This window comes from Haliotis cracherodii, unplaced genomic scaffold, assembly GCF_022045235.1.
Source record: "Haliotis cracherodii isolate W230 unplaced genomic scaffold, xgHalCrac1.p SCAF_5, whole genome shotgun sequence".
Taxonomy (NCBI): Eukaryota; Metazoa; Mollusca; class Gastropoda; order Lepetellida; family Haliotidae; genus Haliotis; species Haliotis cracherodii.
In genome coordinates this window covers 26011166-26035800 of record NW_027266308.1, presented here as the reverse complement: position 1 = coordinate 26035800, position 24635 = coordinate 26011166, and the positions used below count along the sequence as shown (strand labels likewise).

At 41.7% G+C, this 24635-nt stretch overlaps 1 protein-coding gene across 2 annotated transcripts in view; it reads left to right on the top strand.

The window, feature by feature from the left end:
* The window catches only part of LOC139442349 (vam6/Vps39-like protein), a 99025-nt gene that overhangs the window by 43982 nt on the left and 30408 nt on the right, over positions 1 to 24635 (top strand). The window lies entirely within an intron of this gene.

Genomic DNA, 24635 nt, shown 5'->3' with positions numbered 1-24635 from the left:
AATGATCAGACCTGACATTGAGTCATTATGTGACTGCTTCTATTCCAATGAATAGGGCAGAGAACCCTGCAAGAGATAAGGATTTTTTATACTGGCTTCAGCACATTCATTCTCTCAGAACAGACACTGTCTCTGTGGTCTAGTGGATAGAGTGTCTGCCCTGAGAGCAAGTCAGTGGTTTGATCCCCTAAGCCACATCATACAAAAAGACATTAAAAGATTGTACTTGTTCTTACCCTGCCTGGCGCTCTGCATAAAAGGGCACAGACTGGTCTAGGTCTGGACTGGTCTGCTCAGGGTCAGTATACTGTGTCTGAGTAGGGTATCCATGTTAAACTGTGGCATGGTAACTCAGGGGGTGGACTAGTACAAGCAACCACGCACATGCATGAACATCTCAACGTTATGACCCATTTTGCCTCTTCCAGTACCACATGCATAATGGAAGAGATAATAGAAATGGGATTGTGTGGCCACAATGGCTGACCTGGCTGATAGTGTGTTATGGTACACACAGCTTGGATTGTTTCTTGTAAGGTGTCATGACATGGCATGAATACTGCTGTGTGCAGCATAACTCAGCATTCACTCACTAACTCAGTCACAGGCAATGTGAACATAATAAGACAAACAACCTGTATTATATTTCTTGTGAACTCCGCTAGTACTGCAAATATGAAGTATCTGTTTCCCTATGTAGCCATGTAAAGGTGGCAAGTTGAAGGTCATTTTCAAGAGGAAGCAGAGACTGATAAGGATAGTCTGATGAAATGAGGCTAAATATGCTAAAAGGAAGTTGTTAACGTACTCACGGAAATGAAAAAAACCTGTTTTTTCGACCTCAGATCTTAAATAAATGCAGTTAATATACAAAATATGTAAATATTCAAACAACTCAATTAGTACTAATTGGGCCTTGGCACAAATACAGCGTATCGAAGGTTTTTATGCCTTTTTACAAGTAAAAGTGTGTAAAAATGTGAGTAAAACAGACTATTGTGAAACAGGGTATAACCAGGTGTAAGTAGATCAAGGTGAATGTCCATGACCTATGACACCTTGACGACAGGTGAGAACACGTGCACAATGCCTATAGTCTCTTTCTGCTATGTCAATTTGGTCTTAGTTTTATTTTTGAATGTTGAAAGTGACGACAAATTACCTCCTGTAAAGTACATTTTGTATTGTTCACTGAGATCAAACTAGCAAATCCAGACTAGTACTTTTCAAGTTGTTTTGTTATTTCGTATTTACAGCGACGTAACACTTTGTGTAGATTTTTAAATTGAGAAAAACAGGTTTTTTCCATTTCCGTGAGTACTTTAGTAGTAGGCTTTGTATTTTGATATTAGACTTTAAGATTATCTTCTTTTTTAACTCAAATTCCTGAGAAAATGGGAATATTTATGAAATGTTTCCAGTTTGATGACGTACTTTAATGCACCGAATGTCCCCTCTGCACCTTGTGACCTTTGCCTTCTGGTCATGTCAGTGATGGAGGGTGTGTGGGGACAGCTGACACAGTCGGACATTATCTACCTGGCAGATAGACGGACCACTGCGTTTTGTATGTACAACAGTGGTGTAGTCATCAGTCCTTCACTGTCCACAGAGTGTTGGTGAGACACTATCAGCTAGCTGACTCTCTGATCTTGGTGTTGATGACACTGATGTGTATGACAACACACTATCAGCTAGCTGACTCTCTTATCTTGGTGTTGATGACACTGATGTGAATGACGACACACAATCAGCTAGCTGACTCTCTCATCTTGGCCTTGATGACACTGATGGGTATGACCACACACTATCAGCTAGCTGACCCTCTGATCTTGGTGTTGATGACACTGATGTGTATGACGACACACCATCAGCTAGCTGACCCTCTGATCTTGGTGTTGATGACACTGATGTGTATGACCACACACTATCAGCGAGCTGACTCTCTTATCTTGGCCTTGATGACACTGATGTGTATGACAACACACAATCAGCTAGCTGACCCTCTGATCTTGGCCTTGATGACACTGATGGGTATGACGACCCACTATCAGCTAGCTGACTCTCTGATCTTGGTGTTGATGACACTGATGTGTATGACAACACACTATCAGCTAGCTGACTCTCTGATCTTGGTGTTGATGACACTGATTTGTATGACCACACACTATCAGCTAGCTGACCCTCTGATCTTGGTGTTGATGACACTGGTGGGTATGACCACACTTTCAGCTAGCTGACCCTCTGATCTTGGCCTTGATGACACTGATGTGTATGACAAGACACTATCAGCTAGCTGACTCTCTGATCTTGGCCTTGATGACACTGATGTGTATGACAACACACTATCAGCTAGCTGACTCTCTGATCTTGGTGTTGATGACACTGATGTGTATGACAACACACTACCACCTAGCTGACCCTCTGATCTTGGTGTTGATGACACTGATGTGTATGACAAAACACTATCAGCTAGCTGACCCTCTGATCTTGGTGTTGATGACACTGATGTGTATGACCACACACTATCAGCTAGCTGACCCTCTGATCTTGGTCTTAATGACACTGATGGGTATGACAACACTCTATCAGCTAGCTGACTCTCTCATCGTGGTGTTGATGACATTGTTGTGTATGACCACACACTTTCAGCTAGCTGACCCTCTGATCTTGGTGTTGATGACACTGATGTGTATGACCACACACTATCAGCTAGCTGACCCTCTGATCTTGGTGTTGATGACACTGATGTGTATGACAACACACTATCAGCTAGCTGACCCTCTGATCTTGGTGTTGATGACACTGTTGTGTATGACCACACACTTTCAGCTAGCTGACTCTCAACATTGGTACGAAGGATCTAATCTGGGATTCTCTGTTAGTTTGACACAAAAGAGACTGAAAACTAGTGACCTGGATTCTGGATAATGACACATTCAGATCAGCACTTAGTAGATCTGATTGGCCTAGCTGATGATATCTGAAGGTCTGCAAGACCAGCTTAATTCTTATATTTTTGTACCACCACCTCACTTTCACTACCAAACCCTGACCTCTAATTGTTGTGATTGTCCTAGCGTGGCTACAGACAAAGATAATGATGGTATGGCCATTCTTTCTTTACTTGATGGAATACATTATACGCTGACACAGTTAACCCGGGTGACTACAACAGCGAGCTGAGAGTGCTTACATATTCCTCACTGTCAATTAAGTCCAACCCTCATCAACAAGTACCAGCGGGGACTGAGGACACTGACATGGCAGACTGAGGTGATGGGGGCAGAAGGGGGGAGTCTTGTGGTCTTGTCAGACTATAGCCTAAACTGGAAGCATGGCAGACTGAGGTGATGGGGGCAGAAGGGGGGAGTCTTGTGGTCTTGCCAGTCTATAGCCTAAACTGGAAGCATGGCAGACTGTGGTGATTGGGGCAGAATGGGGGAGTCTTGTGGTCTTGCCAGGCTATAGCCTAAACTGGAAGCATGGCAGACTGTGGTGATGGGGGCGGAAGGGGGGAGTCTTGTGGTCTTGCCAGTCTATAGCTTAAACTGGAAGCATGGCAGAATGTGGTGATGGGGGCGGAAGGGGGGAGTCTTATGGTCTTGCCAGTCTATAGCTTAAACTGGAAGCATGGCAGACTGAGGTGATGGGGGCAGAAGGGAGGAGTCTTGTGGTCTTGCCAGTCTATAGCCTAAACTGGAAGCATGGCAGACTGTGGTGATGGGGGCAGAAGGGGGGAGTCTTGTGGTCTTGCCAGTCTATAGCTTAAACTGGAAGCATGGCAGACTGTGGTGATGGGGGCAGAAGGGAGGAGTCTTGTGGTCTTGCCAGTCTATAGCATAAACTGGAAGCATATGGCAGACTGTGGTGATGGGGGCAGAAGGGGGGAGTCTTGTGGTCTTGCCAGTCTATAGCTTAAACTGGAAGCATATGGCAGACTGTGGTGATGGGGGCAGAAGGGAGGAGTCTTGTGGTCTTGCCAGTCTATAGCATAAACTGGAAGCATGGCAGACTGTGGTGATTGGGGCAGAAGGGGGGAGTCTTGTGGTCTTGCCAGGCTATAGCTTAAACTGGAAGCATATGGCAGACTGTGGTGATGGGGGCGGAAGGGGGGAGTCTTGTGGTCTTGCCAGTCTATAGCTTAAACTGGAAGCATGGCAGACTGAGGTGATGGGGGCAGAAGGGAGGAGTCTTGTGGTCTTGCCAGTCTATAGCCTAAACTGGAAGCATGGCAGACTGTGGTGATGGGGGCAGAAGGGGGGAGTCTTGTGGTCTTGCCAGTCTATAGCTTAAACTGGAAGCATGGCAGACTGTGGTGATGGGGGCAGAAGGGAGGAGTCTTGTGGTCTTGCCAGTCTATAGCATAAACTGGAAGCATGGCAGACTGTGGTGATTGGGGCAGAAGGGGGGAGTCTTGTGGTCTTGCCAGTCTATAGCTTAAACTGGAAGCATATGGCAGACTGTGGTGATTGGGGCAGAAGGGGGGAGTCTTGTGGTCTTGCCAGGCTATAGCTTAAACTGGAAGCATATGGCATACTGTGGTGATTGGGGCAGAAGGGAGGAGTCTTGTGGTCTTGCCAGTCTATAGCTTAAACTGGAAGCATGGCAGACTGTGGTGATTGGGGCAGAAGGGAGGAGTCTTGTGGTCTTGCCAGTCTATAGCATAAACTGGAAGCATGGCAGACTGTGGTGATTGGGGCAGAAGGGAGGAGTCTTGTGGTCTTGCCAGTCTATAGCATAAACTGGAAGCATATGGCAGACTGTGGTGATGGGGGCAGAAGGGAGGAGTCTTGTGGTCTTGCCAGTCTATAGCTTAAACTGGAAGCATATGGCAGACTGTGGTGATTGGGGCAGAAGAGGGGAGCCTTGTGGTCTTGCCAGTCTATAGCTTAAACTGGAAGCATATGGCATACTGTGGTGATTGGGGCAGAAGGGAGGAGTCTTGAGGTCTTGCCAGTCTATAGCTTAAACTGGAAGCATATGGCAGACTGTGGTGATTGGGGCAGAAGGGAGGAGTCTTGTGGTCTTGCCAGGCTATAGCTTAAACTGGAAGCATATGGCAGACTGTGGTGATTGGGGCAGAAGGGGGGGGTCTTGTGGTCTTGCCAGGCTATAGCTTAAACTGGAAGCATATGGCAGACTGTGGTGATTGGGGCAGAAGGGGGGAGTCTTGTGGTCTTGCCAGTCTATAGCTTAAACTGGAAGCATGGCATACTGAGGTGATGGGGGCAGAAGGGGGGAGTCTTGTGGTCTTGCCAGTCTATAGCTTAAACTGGAAGCATATGGCAGACTGTGGTGATGGGGGCAGAAGGGAGGAGTATTGTGGTCTTGCCAGTCTATAGCTTAAACTGGAAGCATATGGCAGACTGTGGTGATTGGGGCAGAAGGGGGGAGTCTTGTGGTCTTGCCAGTCTGTAGCCTAAACTGGAAGCATAGCTGACTGTGGTGATGGGGTCAGAAGGGAGGAGTCAGGAAGCATATCAAAGACTCTTTCATTGGACTTTTGGGTATTGATTGTTGTCATTGGGTTTTGTCTAGCATCCTATAAATTACCTTTCCATTAATATACCGTGAAACAATAAAATATGAACAAACAGAGTTTAAGTGTATGGGGAATTGTTTGACTTAAAGTGATAACACCATTGATATGGATCAAGGTATCCATATCACCGACAGATCGATATCACCCACAGGTTGGATGCTATCTGATGAAAAGACGTGGGCCACAACCGCAATGCGCTTTTCGCAACAATGCAAAACTGTGAACCGAGACGCGCTCCCCTATTGACTGTATCCAATCATCAGACCTTGGTGTGTGCAGGCGTTGTTACATAGAATAATGACCGGCTGGAACAATGGACATGACTAACCTTAGTGGTATGATACTATTTACATTCCCTTTCAAGGCATGTCGAGGGTAGATAAAAAATGGTGTGCCATATGTCCAGCCAACAAAAAGATCTGTATGTTTTACTAATTCATGATACTAACACAAAATCAGTTCAGGTTTGTAAATTTGGTAACACATTGTGATTTCTTTTTCAGTCAAGACTTATTTATCACACATTAATCTGTTTGGGCTGGTCAGATCAGTGGGGAAAATGCAAATTCAAGTGCAGGCTGATTAATGTTTTACTGAAAAATGTTCATGTTCGCTCATGGGTTTATCTATCACAAGAGGATTTGTTCTCTAATTAGGTGTGTGCAGTGACCAGAGACAATTGGTAGTCTGCCTTAGACTTGTCACCAGGTGCTTGTGTAATTCATACTGAATGGTCATCTGTCCTTATATCTCTGGCTGTTGACCAGACTGCTTGTACATGAATTCCACACAGATACTGGCAGTCTGGGAGGTATGAGAGGACCTACTTAGGCCTTAGCTGGTGAAGGACCTGTAGTCCTGCACAATGACTGTGGAATTTGCATATATATACAGAGAGATATTTATTTTTACTAAAAACCTAGGTAAGTCTAGATCAGACAAAACCAAGTCTTGTTTCCTTGAGTCCTGTGCCATGACTGTGTGTGTGAGAGAGAGAGAGAGAGAGAGTAAATAAAGCAAGTCTAGATTTCCTACATCTCACTGGGTCTCCTTTTTAACTTATATACAGTTATTTGTTTCTATCAGAATAATATATTTTCAAAGACTAAGCATTAGGACCAGGTTTTCTCATATATCCTACCTAGTCCATACCAAACGTCTACACTTCGTATGAAGTATATCCTAGGACAGGTAATGTAGACACGCTATAACAAATAAAATGGGGGGAGCAGGAAGACTAATGATTCATCATCATTCGTTGTGTTTTGAAGTTTTAAAGATTAATTTTAACTTTTATCAATATAGTATTTTAAATAATATCTTTATATAATTTGCAGTAAATGAGGTGAGATTTTTTTTTTTTTACATTTTACATATTTCTGGTCGGCGGAATAAAAGAACACAGTTTTTCATTTGTTCTTTTTTATTAGATTATTTTTTATTTGTCAGATTGGTAAACAAAGTTTTAAAAGTCGGGCCTTGTGGGCTGTCAGCAACTTACCCATGTTCATTGTTTTCACCCATGTGAGTAACTTCTATGACCTGTGTCACCTTCGGCCTTCTCCCACTTTAAACTGACACACATCAACATACGGTAATCTAAATCTCCTCATATGAAACAATGCCTATCAGAACAGGAAATACAATTTAATCAGTAAATGATCATTTTTATCTCAACTTTTAAATTTGTTTTGACCAAGTTTAATTTTTTATGATCTGTTTGTTTCCCTGAATTTCGAAGGGAAACGATGTATTTTTTTTCTGCGGAAGACAAACACGTTTTTGTTGCAAATGTAGGGATTGTGTATGGGCTGGTGACATGCTTCATTCCGATTCACTTAATAGGCGGGGTATATAAATTAGCATCAATTTTAAAGGCTTGTACAGGGGTCGCTTTACGTGGGGTCGCTTTATAGCCGGCGATATACGGTACATAACTGAAGTACTGTTCAAATCGGGGTTTAACCCAACATATTGACTCTTTCCTAGGGTCGTAATGATGGATGTGCAATCCCTCAGTACACCAGTGAATAATGGCTTCTCTGTCCTTGCCAGCATGACTGGTTACATTCAGGCGAATAAATAAATAATATTTGGACATATTTGACTTGCAGTATATCTCAGTGTACTTATATCAGTAATAATGAGATGTTTATTTGTGTAGTGTTTTGACAAATCTGTGTATTTCTTCATGAGTCAAGTCTGCTGTTTGTTTTCCATCACTCGGACCATGTGGCACCCAGACATCAGTCTCAGGCTTATCTCAACTAACACAACAAAAGCCTATTATAGTCAGGTAATTAACTACCAGACTCAGTCAGATTAACCCCTGAAGTGATAAATGTGTTCACCGTGATCAGGTCAGGTTTAGTGTTAATACTGTAGCATGATTCATAGAGCTTACAGAATGAAAAATTATATTAAATATTGTTTCATAGTTGCATCACAAGTTTTGTGATAAATCTGTCATTGTTAAGATATTAAGAACGAACATGTTGTGTGACGGAGCACCTGCACCTGCCAACCCTACAGTGGGCGAGATCATGTCCATTACATGTAGATTGCATGTCAGTCAAGTACACGTACCGGCACAGCCCTGGGTGTAAGAGGTGATCTGGGAACTTTCTTCAAGGTGGCGGTGTTCATTTCATGGGTGCTTAATCCTCAAGGGCAGCTTACATTATCAAACAACCCGTGAAGATCAGGGGTAGAATAGGTCTTCAGCAGCCCATGCTTGCTGTAAAAGGCGACTATTCTTGGCGTAAGAGGCGACTGATGGGATCGGGTGGTCAGGCTCACTGACTTAGTTGATGCATGTCATTGATCCCAATTGTGTGGATCAATGGTCATGATGTCAATCACTGGATTGTCTGGTGCAGACGTGATTATTTACAGACCACCATTATATAACTGTAATATTGCTGAGTGGGGTGTTAAACAACAAACAAACCAACATTATCAAACTTATGTAGGTATCAGGGAAGTTATGTATCCATAAGTCCTTACACAAACTGTTTATGAACAAACAGCTGAGATGATGCTTGTCTGGTCAAATGTTCCCAACCTTGACCTACTAATATACAACATGGCTCCGTTCCACAAAGTGATGCGCTATGATAACTGTAACTACCATACTTTAACATAGACTTATGACAGCTGTAGCGATAAGGTAGGTTTGTGGAATGGAGCCCTTGACTACTCGGTAGAAAATATGGCTTCATTGCATAAAGCGATCGTAACTAGTGCTATGATGATCGTAACTCCCATACTTTTGCACAGACTTACAACAGTCGTTATAAGAAGGTTTGTGGAACGGGCCCTTGACTAATCCGTAGAAAATAATGGCTCCATTGCATAAAGCGATCGTAGTGCTATGATGATCGTAAGTCACATATACTTCAACATAGACTTATATTATGACAGTTGTAGTGATAAGAGGGTTTTTGAAACGGGCCCTTGACTACTCAGTAGAAAATGTGGCTTTGTTCCACAAAGCAATTGTAGCGCGATGATAATTGTAACTCCCATACTTTAACATAGACTTACGACAGTCGTAGCAATAACAGAGGTTTGTGTAACGAAGCCATGTGCGACCCTTCAGTGCCAAGGATTTGCGATCGAGTTATCAGAAGAATTAATACCACTATAACAAATGGCTTGTGTTTCATATACAATGCAGTGGTACCCTAACTTCCCAATCACTGTGGGCGTGGGGGCTGTGCTTTGCAAAAACATTAGATGCTTAAATATTTGTTTGAATAAATGGTTACTTTCAATTAAGATGTATTGGTAGGTCACATACTGGTGTTGTATGCAGGATTGAAATGCTGTTATTACATGGATAGGTCACATGATGTTTTAGGTCTTCTAACCTTTGAATGTGCATTGATGACGACCTCTAATGAGCTGTTGATGATGTACTGTGAGATCATTTTGCAGTTTATGTCATGGTGCCCTGTAGAACATTTGTTTTCACTGATCCAAATGAGGTCACACTTTACATTGCCGATTATCAGTTTGATCTTTAGCATGTCGAGAGTCAATTTTCTCCACTGGAACATGTTGTTCCCTATGTAAGGTATGCCTGTCATGTATTATGTCAGTCAATAATACAATACCCAGGTGCATAGAAGGTGTATGTGTTATCTTTTGCAGTCATAAATAAACATTTCTGTGGAAAAAACTAATAGGTCTACAGTGTGTTGTGTTGACACCGCAGAGCATCCACCCAGAGAGTGGAAGGTCGGTGGTTCAACCCCAGAGCCATGTCATACTGAAAAGCGCTAAAGATGGTACTTGCTGTTACCTTGCCTGGCACATGCACGCTGCTATTTAAGTACAATAATCTTGGAAGGCGACACTAAATCCAGTTTCACCTCAACTCAACTCAACTCAACTCAACTCAACTCAACTCAACTCTCGAATGTAGATCAGATGGTCACAATGGATACTGAGTGTTGATAGTGTTATGAAAGTCAATGAGGGGTAAATTCTTGAAAAGGTTCAATTAGGGTAAATATAAATGTACATTTCATATGCCCACCATTTAACTTAATTAGTTATTTTAGAATTTCTTCGGTCCTATCCATGAACAAGGTGGCTTAAATCTTTCTTGGGTCTATATAGCTAAAGTAACTGCTTACATTATTACCATTAGCATAGAAATATAAATTTTCTGAATGGAATAGACCTCCTCCGTGGTCTAGTGATAGAGCGTCCGCCCGGAGAGCTGAAGGTACAAGGTTAGATCCTGGGCCGCGTCACACCAAAAGACGTTAAAAGAAGGTACTTGTTGTTACCCAGTCTGGTGCTTGGCATTAAGGTGCTAAAACAAGGACTGGTCAGCTCGGAGTCAGTATACTGTGTCTGAGTGGGATATGGCATGGTATCTCAGTGGGCTAGCACTATGAATCGGCATCAGTCTGGACTAGTAAAAGCAGACACACACACATACATGCACGTCACTAAATAAGTGCAATAATCTTGGACGCAACGTTAAACCCCATTTCACCTCCCCTCTGAATGGAATGGTTGTGATTATATTTTCTGATCTTCACAAACTGAAAGTCTTTTTTTAGTCATTTCCTTTAAATGAATGCACCAATAACTGAACCATGGTCAAAATCCAGTGATGAACTAATTGTCTGAATAAAAATATACTGTACAAAGGCATGGGGAAAATGGTGAAGGTCGGTGCATGGGCAGATATTTATTGTCTTGGTCAACTCCCAGTCCAACAAGAGCTGTATTGTGGATTTTGTTGGGTGGTTCTCTGAGTTAGCCAAGATCGGGAAGTGTAGATGTCTGAATATATGTATGTCTGCCTAACACTCTGGCCTTAATGCCAAGTATATCAGTCGGTATCTTCACACCCTTGGGCCAGCTTCAGCAGAATCATGAGTGCGGAGTCAAGCCAGTACTGCATCACACACAATAATGCCCTTCTTGTCTTGTTAGGGCACTAGGTAGACTAACAGTCTATGAAAACATTTCTTTAAAATAATCATATATTTTTGCAAGAGAACCTTTCCTGCGACCATGTGAATTCAAGGAAATCTAGACTTGCCAAGAGTTTTAGAAATAATAAGTTTGTCTATAAATTCCACTGTCATGGTGCAAGACTGGGCATTAGGCTAGAATTGTTAGTTATATGCTATTTCATGACGTGATGTTGGTTCTTGCGACTGTAAGGAGAAACATGAGCCACAGCTGTACACAAGAAATTAATGGACAGATGACTCTTGAGATTTGTTGTGAATAAGTGTAAGATTGTTCATGCAGCACAAATGCACCTACTTATGGTATGTATGGAACCAAGGTCATCCTGTGACATTGAAGTAAAGGGGAGACAACTTATGTTTTTATATTGTCTCCCTTGTCTAGATGCATCATTGAACAAATTTGATCAGTTCTTATACTAGAACGTGTTCCACAAATGAGGGTCTTCTGTTACAAGTCACGAGTCAGTAAAATTATGGGGCCTTTATTCAGTAGTCATTACATTTTCATTTTAAGCTGACAAGTTGATTCTGAAATCCCAAATTATATATCCATGTGAATGTGGATGATCACTCTGTCTGTAGGGACACATGGGAACAGCTAGTTCTACTTTTGTCTCATTATTGTATTTTGTATTTCAAATAACAAACACTAGACTAACATATAGTCTCTGAAGTGAACATATACAGAAAATAAAAATCTAATAAAAAGGGAGCCCAGTGATTCTCTTCATTTTCAGATACTGCAGTAATCTAGACTTGCCAAACATTATAGACTTGCATGGGCTGTAGTTGATATAAATGTATCAGGGTCTGTAAGACAGACTAAACAAACACTGACTGGATTTGTTTTGTTGTTACATCTAGTTATATGATGTTTACAAGATTTAAGCATTACTACAATAAGTAGTAAGTATCAATTTTTGCAGTTTTTTATTGATGTTATTGTGTTAATCTTTGACAATAAAATTTCACTCATTTTTACATTTACGCTAAACAATCTACCCCATCAGGTCCTTTGAATTAATAAGGTTGTGAGAATGGCAGACTAAACTGAACTGAAACTAACAATCCCTGACTTCTTCACATTTAAACATGGTTTGTGGGAAGCAGATGGAACTCAACCCAAACCTGCACCACACTTTCTTCCTGTGGGGGGCTGTTTGTAATACGTTTACACCATCGAGAGGCTGCACTGTGAATCTAGGTCCTCAGCTGCATCCTATGGTGAAGTTCGAGGTGAAAGTGGCACGTCACATGATCTCCCCGCTGTATCTGGGGAGCCTGGGAGCTGTGTACTGTAGACTTCACTGTTGTAGATATCAGCTCCCTTTAATATAATCCATGGTAACTGTAGTAATTGATAACTAATAACATCTTGTATCATTACTAATTATGTACTGTTGCTGTAGGGTTGAAACAGTGAAACTTTATTGAATCAATATTTTGTTTGTTTGATGCGTCACTCAGCAATATTCCAGCTATATGACAGCGGTCTGTACATAATCAAGTCTGGGCCAGACAATCCAGTCATTGACATCATGAGCATCGATCTACACAATTGGGATACGATGATATGCATCAACCAAGTCAGCGAGCCTGACCATCCAACCCTGTCAGTTGCCTATGATGATAAGCATGGGTAGGAGGTGACAAATACCTTTATGGTCTAAACAGAATCGTTCTGGATAATATGGTCCAGCTTTAAGTCTCTGCTTTTCTTGAACTTTGACATCTTGATATATTTTTGATAATCCTCAGTATTTCTTGATATACCTTCTGGCAATAATGCATTAATATATACAGTCAAACAGTGTTGTGTCGAACTTTGATGTGTTGAACTAACGGTTGTCTCAGAGTAAAAGCTTGGTCCCTGCATATTCCTTCTTTATTTATCATTAGTGGTTGTGTCAAACCCTGAAGAGTTTACGTAGGTCCCCTCGACACAACGTTTTTTGACTGTACTGTCTTATCATAGTTGAAGGCAATAATAATTTAGAATTGGGTTCATTGAAGTGTGAACGATTTAAAAGCGCTGGTTAAACTGTGTGATGGTCAAACACACACGTCCCCTCCACCTCCAACGAGTAGACTTCATGCTAATGTTTAACCAGATGTGTGGATATTTTGACATGCACTTGATGGCAGTAGGTAATCGAATGTTGCAGTGTTTCCATGAAGCACGTGAGAGAATTCAAGTGGAACAGTTGTCTGCCAGTTGTGGCCCAGCCCGGATAAAGCTCTGTAATGTGTTGAGTGACATTTAGTTGGAAAGGCTGGTGACGTCATCCCTCTCTTCAACACCTCCCCGGTGCAATAACCGGGAGGGAATCAGACTCCTCACTCTTACACTGTGGGGAGGTCATTTCTAAATTGAAATGCCAAAGTTAACCCAAAGTTTGTACAGAACTAAACTTTGAAATCAGTAAATGACCACATAAGATCAGTGAATAATCAACAGATTTTATTGAGACAAACAGTTTTACAGTCACAAAAGGTAGTACAGTGGGTCAAATAAGCGGCCGCAGCAATAACAGCCCTACAAAATATGTCACGCATGTCCAGAATTTGTCACTGTCACATATTTTGAAAGAGGCCTGTGTGCTGTTCTTGAGTCTGGAAGGTTGTTGGAAGTTAGCAGGAAATCAGAGTTTTCAGATAGGTATCCACTCAGCACGTGGTAAATCTGGTTGTAAATGGTCTCGAATCCGCTGCATGTCACTCTTATGTACAGCCAAACTTTTAGAAACTGACCCAACCAGAAACTTCTTGATTGATGAAGTCTATTATATTTGTAAACCTCCAAGGTCACACTTTCTGTTAAAATCTGGTCACTACAGAACTCAACATTTTATGAGCATTTAAGTCATTCGCTGCCAGTGACAATCATTACAAATAAAGTTACTACCATCTTTACTGATGCATTACAACACACACACATCTTCTCCCCCTCAACACCTCACTGTATGTTGCATCAAAGGGTGAGAACACCGACTGTTCTCCAGCTTTGTTTGTAAACAATAACTGATAACTCTTGAGCTTACTCGGCTCTGCTTGCCTTATTCCGTTTCTGCTCCAGTGATGACACTGTGGGTGAGACTTATCATGTGACCTGACTTTAATCTTGTTGGTAAACAAACACACTTATTCTGAAATATCAACTGATGGGCCGTTTGCAAGCTTTTTGGTGTGCATTACATATTGTTTTGCATAAATATATGGGTATACCACAACAACTGCAGCTGTGAGGGGCATGACAATATAGCTTTACACATCAAAGTGACCGTATATCGCTAGCTCTCCATAAAATGAGGACTGATTGGCTAGGGGTCAGTATACTGTTTCTGTTTGTTGAATCCATGTTAAACTGTAGTATCTCAGTGGGTTTGCACTATAAAACAGGAATTCATCTGCACACATGCACGCACGCACTCACGCACGCATGCACGCACGCACACACACACACATAGAAAAAGCACAGTAAAGTTCTAACTCTCAGGCATAATTAGGCGCGTATTTATGAATGAAATGTTGCTCTTTTTTAAACAATGTAGGTTCATGATCATGTTCATAAGTACGCGCCTAAGTTAAATGTAAAGGCGTATGTTATTTGTCCATTGTCACCTTGGTATTGTGGCGTCATAGTTCTCCTAAATATTATGACGTCATGTGACTATCTGTTGCTACTTCATGTCCGTTATTCAGTTGATGAGTTGATGAGACTCGTACGTGGTACGAGTTAAATGCTCTAGCCAATTAAAACTGTGTTCAATCTTACTCCAGTGCAGTTATGTGGAACAACATGGTAAAACCCCATTTCACTTCACTGGTTTGCCACTCATTTACACACAGACAGTGTGATCAAGCTGGAATGTAGCTTTTGCCACAAAACAACATTCACTCACTCACTAACTCACTCACTCACTCACTCCCAGGTAAACATTCACATCAGCCAATCCCATCTCTCGTTAAATGCCGTGTACACATCTATGATCCATGAGGTTCTCAGACACTTCACATGAATCTTTCAAGGAGATATAAGCTGGGTGAAATTTGAGTTAATCCTTGATGTTTCCCCATCAATCAAGCACTGATCTTCCAGGACCGTGGTAAATCCTGGCTTGGACTAAATGCAGAGTGAGTAACTCTAACCCACCTATCGATCCCAACCCCGTGGTGGGCCAGCCCCTGTGTGCAGGGAGATGGTGTAACTTGCATATCGCCCCACTTGTTCTGATTGGCTGGTCTGTTGCTAGGATACAGCATGTCCTCCTGCATGACTTTTTGACTGTATGGTTTACAGACATGTTGCTACCTCTTTACCTTGGTTAGGTTGAAATAAAAATACATTTGTGTTTTTCAGTATTTTTTTTAAAGTTATCTTCATAAAGCTGTTTGGTCAGTGGGTACTGCTAAGAACAGAATATACCGTATTTACTGTATTAAGTGCTTCGGTCCAGTCTTTAATCTTGTAAGTAATTTTTGTAAGTGCAATCATCTTTATTGGTGCCCAACACTAAACCCTAAAATATGTATGACAGACATTTTGTTGGGGGTACATAACACATTTTTTACAGAAAACATAACAGTGTAGAAAGGCTGTATAAGTGCCTCAGTAACAATTATTGAAAAGGTTTAAGCTTCATTAATTTTTTGTGGTGTATGGTTTAAGTTAGAGGCCCCCCTACTGTGTCAATTTTTTAAGCCTGGGGTGCTTGTTATGGTGAATATGGTGTATTTTTTGCTTCTGTCACAGAAGGCCTATTTCTCTGTATTTGGTGTTTGCTGTTGTTGGAGATTAAGTGTAAATACGTCAGAATAAATATTATTCACAAGGTGAACACTTACATTTGTTAGATTTTTGTATCTTTACTTTCTAATCCATGAAATGTAGAGCATCGGTCAAATGAAACTACATATTGTATATTGGACCTATTTTTCTTTCATTTTATGGTTGTGGCATTTGGCTATGGGTGGTCAAATCTGTTATGTGAGAACAATTAACACAGTTTTACAGTGCAGTGACATATTCATAGCTCTGTATGTCATCTATGAATCTTTGGTGCTGCAATTCATGAGGCAGAGTTGTCTCCCTTGACATGCCTGAATCCAATGATTGTTGGTTCAATTCCAAGATACACCTGGTTATATTTCTTAGTTTATCGTGAATTTAGAAATTCAGGACAATGTGTAACTGCACACAGTTTTATTGGGTTATGTTGGGTAATCAGTTAGTCATTCAAATGGTGGGCGTTGGCAGTATTGTGCAATTGTACTTGTCTACTCTACTTCCTGATGAAAGTTGAATTTGTCAGGGCTGTGAGTTTTTGGAGTTGCCTTTGATCCATTGCAGCTTGTGAACACATACATTTGAACTAGTGAGAGGGAGTATACAGACACTTTGTGCATTGTAGTAATGCAAGTATCAAGGCATTAAATAGGTTCAGAGTATCTCTAATCCACAACACAACACAACACAACAATCGCTGCAGTCTAGTAACAACCTTGACCTGTGTGTTGCAAATATGAGTAACCCCCTTTGACTATGTGACAGCTTTTAGAAATGTCCTCATTATGATCAACTGATGAAATCCTGTGTTATGTATCTTTAGAGCTTCTGAGTGGTGTTTATAACAGTAATTACAACAATTTCATAAAATATGAACTGGGAGGCACGGATGGCCCTGTCATGATAGGCACTGCAATTCGCTGTGTATAGTTGCATCCCTTTGGCACACCAGAAACCTAGGATATAAATACCTGTGGGTATAAATCCTGGTTCGCCCCTATTATGTTTCTAGGTTTGACATGCCTTGATATAACTCTTCAGCGTTAAACCTCACTCACTCAACCACTCACTCACTCACTCACTCACTCACTCACTCACTCACTCACTCAACCACTCACTCAACCACTCACTCAACCACTCAACCAACCACTCAACCAACCACTCACTCACTCACTCAACCACTCACTCAACCACTCACTCAACCACTCAACCAACCACTCAACCACTCAACCAACCACTCACTCAACCACTCAACCAACCACTCACTCAACCACTCAACCAACCACTCACTCACTCACTCACTCAACCAACCACTCACTCAACCACTCAACCAACCACTCACTCACTCACTCACTCAACCAACCACTCACTCACTCACTCAACCACTCACTCACTCAACCACTCAACCACTCACTCAACCACTCACTCACTCAACCACTCAACCAACCACTCATTCACTCACTCACTCACTCACTCACTCACTCACTCACCCAACCACTCACTCAACCACTCAACCAACCACTCACTCACTCAACCACTCACTCACTCACTCACTCAACCACTCACTCACTCACTCACTCAACCACTCACTCACTCAACCACTCACTCAACCACTCACTCAACCAACCACTCAACCAACCACTCAACCAACCACCCACTCACTCACTCACTCAACCAACCACTCAACCAACCACTCACTCAACCACTCACTCACTCACTCAACCACTCACTCACTCACTCAACCACTCAACCGCTCACTCACTCACCCAACCACTCACCCACTAATTCACTTAACCAACCACTCACTCAACCACTCACTCACTCACTCAACCACTCAACCACTCACTCACTCAACCACTCACTCACCCAACCACTCACCCACTAATTCACTTAACCAACCACTCACTCACTCACTCACTCAACCACTCAACCACTCAACCACTCACTCACTCACTCACTCACTCACTCAACCACTCACTCAACCACTCAACCAACCACTCACTCAACCACTCACTCAACCACTCAACCACTCACTCACTCACTCACTCACTCACTCACTCACTCACTCACTCACTCACTCACTCACTCACTCACTCACTCACTCACTCACTCAACCAACCACTCAACCAACCACTCAACCACTCACTCACTCACTCAACCACTCACTCACTCAACCACTCACTCAACCAACCACTCAACCAAGCACCCACTCACTCACTCACTCAACCAACCACTCACTCAACCACTCAACCACTCACTCACTCAACCACTCAACCACTCACTCACTCAACCACTCAACCACTCACTCACTCACCCAACCACTCACCCACTAATTCACTTAACCACTCACTCACTCACTCACTCACTCACTCACTCACTCACTCAACCACTCACTCAACCACTCAACCACTCACTCAACCACTCACTCAACCAACATGGCATGAGTAAAGGAGTCCATCATCTCCCAGGCTCCCCTCACCTTCACTGAAACGAACTTGAGATTATTAAGCTATGTCTTCCTGTTCCATGCAGATATTTCTAACTTGGTGATGTTTGTGGTGATGTTAGGCTATTATGAACATGTTTTTTAAAACTGCATCTTATCTCTTCTTATGATCAATCTGGGAGAAAGCTACGCACATAATTGCCAGGTCACAGTAAAGAGGACAGTCTATGGCAGAGTCATCAGCTACAAATGTTGTATAAACACGCAAACCTGACTGTGAAGTGTTTTTTTCAATTTGCAAAGTTTAAGTGTGTAATAAAAACAATTCCCACACTCATCCCCATTAGATAGGGCTGGGACGGGTAACTCGGGTACTTGGGTCAGGTGGGTACTAAGTAGGGCCCTGGTTCTCACAGGACTACCCGGACCTATGGTTAGTCACATGATATATTGTTAAATGGCAAAAATTATCTAGAAATCTATGGTTACACTATAAGTGACAAATGTTCGCATTTCCTTCTGACAATGCACACATTCGTTCTGACTTCATATGTTTGAATAAAAATAAAACTTGAGTCAACTTCAGCATATGCATGACCAGATCGTTTCATATGTGTGTCTAAATACATTTTGCCAGGGGAATGGTCAAGCTTTTCCCAATGGGACATTTTGTAACCATCTCTGGTCTTGAGACCTACAGCCGGTACCCGGGTTGGGTCGGGTAATAAGGGGCTGGGTACCCAGGTGGTAAATTTGGACTCGTCGCATCCCTACCATTGGATACCGTTTTCATTACAACTTGTGCTTTCTCTTGTTAAATATGTTTTGTACTCAGTATATCAGCATTAGCTGCAGTGTATCACAATGCAAGAATGGTTTTCAGGCAGTGTTTGAAAAATTACCAGGCTGCCATCAGGACCCACAGTCTTTAGAGGCCTCAGATCCTGACTAAACCCTTCAGGCCCTCATTTAAAAAATTGCAGTTAACTGTGACAAACAAATCGACACGTAAATTTAATGCAGATCGTAAGGACCTATACAAATTTGAAACTATAGGCCCGAAACGAGATCTACCAGCCATGTGCCTACAGGCAGGCTCTTATTTCAAACATGGTTTCTAGGACTGATGACCAGAATCCCAACTAGCTGTCTGCCTGTTAAACCTGTGGCAAGTAATAGCTCAGACTAGAAGACTTTTATCTGCTATCCCATTTGTCTAGGAACATCCCCATCTGTAAACAGATTACTGACATTCAATAATAATGGAGGATGACTTACAACCTTGTCCTCTCATCTTGATCATGTTGGCATGTCAACATGGCTGCTGTGAAGAGTAATGGTGATGATGTCAACAATAATAACAACATCAACAACAAAAACATCAGACCATGGCGTACTTAATTCATTCACAAAGAGTCTCACAGAAACGGATCCAGAACCAAAATATGTTATGTAACATACACAGACTTGAAGCTGCGTTACTGCTTATTAGTCTGTCTCACAGACCGTACTATTTTTCCTTTCGCCTAGCCTTGTTCTAAGGCAGTACTGAAAGATAAGTCCATGGATGTGTAGTAATTCTATCCTCCTAATACTAATAGGCAAGTCTATATATGTGAACATAAGGATTCTAGTCTCTTACTGGAACGACTTGCTCTTAGTATTTACATAATCTGGAACTTATGATTTAAACTAATAATTGTTGCCTTATAGATTTGTGCAAGTCTATCTTACTCCCAGCCCTTATTATAATACTGTAGCCCAAAATGAAGCAAGTCTATTTCCCATGTTCTGAATCTCCCATCTCACAGGGCTCCTTTTCAGGTTATATGTAGTCGCTTGTTTCTTTCAAAATTATGTATTTTCGGAGACTAATCCTCAGTCCATACTGCTGTGTTCTGTTTGATTAGTTCTGACAGATGTTAACATACGTCTGTGTTAACATCTGTGAGGTGTGATAAGCCATCATGGCCTCTAGGATGGAGCATGCCCTGGCCAGTTACAGAATGGAGTTATTTCCGGCGCTGCCTATATTACCCTGACATTCTTATGTCACATGGAGATAAGACATTTGCTCAGCTCTTCAGCTGGGGTTTCTTTAGAATCCCATGCATCTGTTGCCAAGCAACCACTATAATCAGAACTCATTTATATTCTATTGTATTACAGTTTGTCTGCGTGAATGTTGTGAAAGCGACACTCAAACATTGGCAGACATTAAGTTAGGACTTGTATTTGACACACAAAATTCTCTAACTGTGTTCAGTCATGATGCGAACAAAGTTTTATTTTAAAAAATAGTTGTTGAAACACATTAAATACAAGATGTTTAAATGTAATAGTTCCTTTGATGACTGTCAAAGGATGGTCACAGTCTGGAGTCTTTGTCAGATCTGTGTGGTTTATCAGAATATGCCTTTGACAAAATCAATATATATTTACATATTGACAAATCAATTGTATTTGACATAATAACAAAATCAGTACTGTATATGACATATTCACCACCTTGATACTCAAATAAAAATGTAGACAGGAATATGTCTGAAGATTGGTAGAATTCTTCAAATTTAAAGATCAGTTTGGGCATTTCTGTAAATCTGTCAGCCCTCAAAGCCTTCGGGTTAGCAGAACTATCAGCCTTTATCAACCCTGATGGAACAAAACTACATCCCCAGTGAGTGGTTTCCTTAGTTACTGTGGGCCCATGGATACTGCAGTTCACTGTAGAGTTGCTTCCCTTAGTTGTACCAGGAAATAATGGGTTGAATGCCAGATTCAACCATGATATGATCCTCGTACTAAATGACCTTAGGTGAAACAAGTAAAGGTCATGTATGACCTGCGACAATTTTGGTTTCTCTCAACATGAAAGCTGTCATGCTGAGATATAACCGAAATACTGTTCAGAGCAGTGTAAAACCTAGCTCATATATATCTATCTCATATAGACACAACAGGCATAACAAAAATCAGGCCCTCTTTTACATTTCACATTCACATTTGTCACAAATTGTACCCACTGACCTGATAACTTATGGCTGCAACTGTTCTCCATTATTCCGTGTTGCAAGTGACCATATTGAGAATTGTTGGTGTGTAACGATATATCATACAAATGATGTATTACAATTGCTTGCCCTACGATTGTACAATATGGATAGGAATTTCAAAACGCCAATGGTATTGTCAATAGCATGCATAACAATCAATGTTTCAATAGTTGCAATCAGTTATAAATAAAACATAACTTACAGGTCGGGAAACTCAGTTTTCATGGAATTGCCGGCTGTTGGTTAGCAAGGATTACGACTTCCAATCAGACACATTTCCATTTGATCTGAGTTAGGAAAGGGAGGAAAATGGCTGACTGTTACATTGTTGGCAATACTGTATTCATTTCTATTACACAGATTAATGGACCCGTGAAGATTTGGGGTAGAATAGATCTTCAGCAATCCATGCATGTCGTAAAAGGCGACTTTGCTTTTCGTAACAGGTGACTAAAAGGATAGGGTGGTCAGGCTCACTGACTTGGTTGCTGCATGTCACCAAATCCCAAGTGTGTGGATCGATGCTCATGAAGTCAATCACTGGATTGTCTGGTCCAGACTCGATTATTAACAGACCGCCATCATATAACTGGAATATTGCTGAGTGCGATGTTACAATAACAAACAAACAAAACATTGATTAATGTAATTATCAATCCTTAACGTTGGTTAAGTAATATCACAATACTATTGCATTTGTTTACAGCTATCACAATCACAGTGAAAATAGCCCCAATACCTGGTCCAGGCTCAATGACCTTAAACGCAGCTCTTGCAGAATTGTAGTATCATTGTTGCCTATGTGGTAAAAACCATTCACTCATACAAATACCCACAAGAGCCTTCTCAGACCCTCACTCCCCTTAACTGTCCTATTTTTTTAATTTGATGATATATTATGTATGGATGGATCTGATACAGTCTCAGAGGACCATTTCTACAACAACTACTGTAAATAGATAACTGGTAGAAATAAGCCACACCACATAGAACCACTACTTGTGTGAATATGCGAGTCACGCTGTGACATAATCCTATTATTGAAAGAAAAGGATGAAGGCGTCCATGGGCCTTTGTGCAACAGGACTTGACTGATTATAGAAGGTGACTGACACAGCTTCATGGCCAGTAGCGTGCGATCAGGAAATGTGCACACTCAGCAAGATTTGTACTGGGGAATGCATTATCATTGATTTGTCTGTTTGGGTTAGTAGGAGACTTGTCAGAGAGTCCAAATGAATCGAGACAGATTGGAGTGGTGGTCACTGAACTTCAGATTTTGTTGTGAAATCCTTCAATAGTGCAGGTCATTGCAGTTTGCTTGAGTTTGACCCAGACATTTGACCGACCGTACATTATCACTGGAATAAAAACCTGTATGAAACGTTTGATAATATCTCAGTGATTTTGATGTTCGTTTGCATGTAATGTCACCAGTGGGTAGGAGGAAGCTGAAATGTCAAAGTGTATCACTCTCCGTGTCATATTTCCAAAACTTCATTGCCGAGGGCTGTCTAATATTACGGTTCAAATAAAACCAGCTTCATGTCTCTTGAAAATGTCACATTGCAATTCCAGTTGCATTTCTTAAAATGTCGGTACTAATTCAAGATGTCTGATACGGACATAGAGAAGCAAGTATTTTATTTTGATCATGTAACAACTAATCGGTATTGATTTCCGGATATTGATCTCGTCCATCTGACTGGCCTCTCGGGCTGACATTTCTACAGATTCCAGCCTCCATGTTTGGAGCAGACATGGAGAGCGATGGTGGGGAGAGTCCCGATGTTCCGATCTGAATAACACCTATTGATGGCGCTGCAGCTGGTTTGGACAGATATAGATTACTGATTTGACAGCCTATTAAAACACCACTTCATTGCCGTGGCTTCCACTGCCGAGAAGGTTCACGTAACTTCCACATGCTCTTTTCAAACAGAAATTTTGTCTGAGTCGATCAATAGTTAAATTGTCTGAGTGTGGAAGTTTTATTTGATATTGAATGCTGCCTGTAATTGTGTCACTTCTGGCATATTTATGTGAGCATAAGAAGGTGGATGTATATATTTGTAAGGCTATCAGCGTGAAATAAAACCAGCATGGTAGAGCTGATAGCATGCATGGGTAAGTGCAGTTGTGTCAATGTCATGACAGGTCTCTCAGTTATTATCACACATGTTGAATTCATTCATTATTTCTATGGGTAGTCTGCAGCGAGTATCGGTTGGCCAGAATAGTTGCATGGATCACCATCTGGGAAGGTCTGCATGTGGCATCATTGATTACATAATCACTGCCCTCATATTGCCCTCATGGCGTGGTGGCCCAGGCGTAATTCGCTGTGCAGAGTAACATCCCTGAGATGTGCCAGAAATATAGGACTATAAGCGCCAGATTTGCCCAATTGTGTTTGTGGTTTGTTAACACCATACTCAGGCTCTTTGGATTCCCTGTCCATACATACACATTGTTGGCTCTGACATCTACCGTGAAGGCCAACTGAGAGAATTGGTTGTTGGTACAGGCATGTTGACTCTGACATCTACCGTGAAGGCCAACTGAGAGAATTGGTTGTTGGTACAGGCATGTTGACTCTGACATCTACCGTGAAGGCCAACTGAGAGAATTGGTTGTTGGTACAGGCATGTTGACTCTGACATCTACCGTGAAGGCCAACAGAGAGAATTGGTTGTCGGTATAGGCATGTTGACTCTGACATCTACCGTGAAGGCAATAGAGAGAATTGGTTGTTGGTACAAGCATGTTGACTGTCACATCTACCGTGAAGGCAATAGAGAGAATTGGTCGTTGGAACAGGCATGTTGACTCTGACATCTACCGTGAAGGCCAACAGAGAGAATTGGTTGTCGGTATAGGCATGTTGACTCTGACATCTACCGTGAAGGCAATAGAGAGAATTGGTTGTTGGTACAAGCATGTTGACTGTCACATCTACCATGAAGGCAATAGAGAGAATTGGTCGTTGGAACAGGCATGTTGACTCTGACATCTACCGTGAAGGCCAACAGAGAGAATTGGTTGTCGGTACAAACATGTTGACTCTGACATCTACCGTGAAGGCCAACTGAGAGAATTGGTTGTTGGTACAAGCATGTTGACTCTGACATCTACTGTGAAGGCCAACAGAGAGAATTGATTGTTGGTACAAACATGTTGACTCTGACATCTACCGTGAAGGCCAACAGAGAGAATTGGTTGTCGGTACAAGCATGTTGACTCTGACATCTACCGTGAAGGCTAACAGAGAGAATTGGTTGTCGGTACAGGCATGTTGACTCTC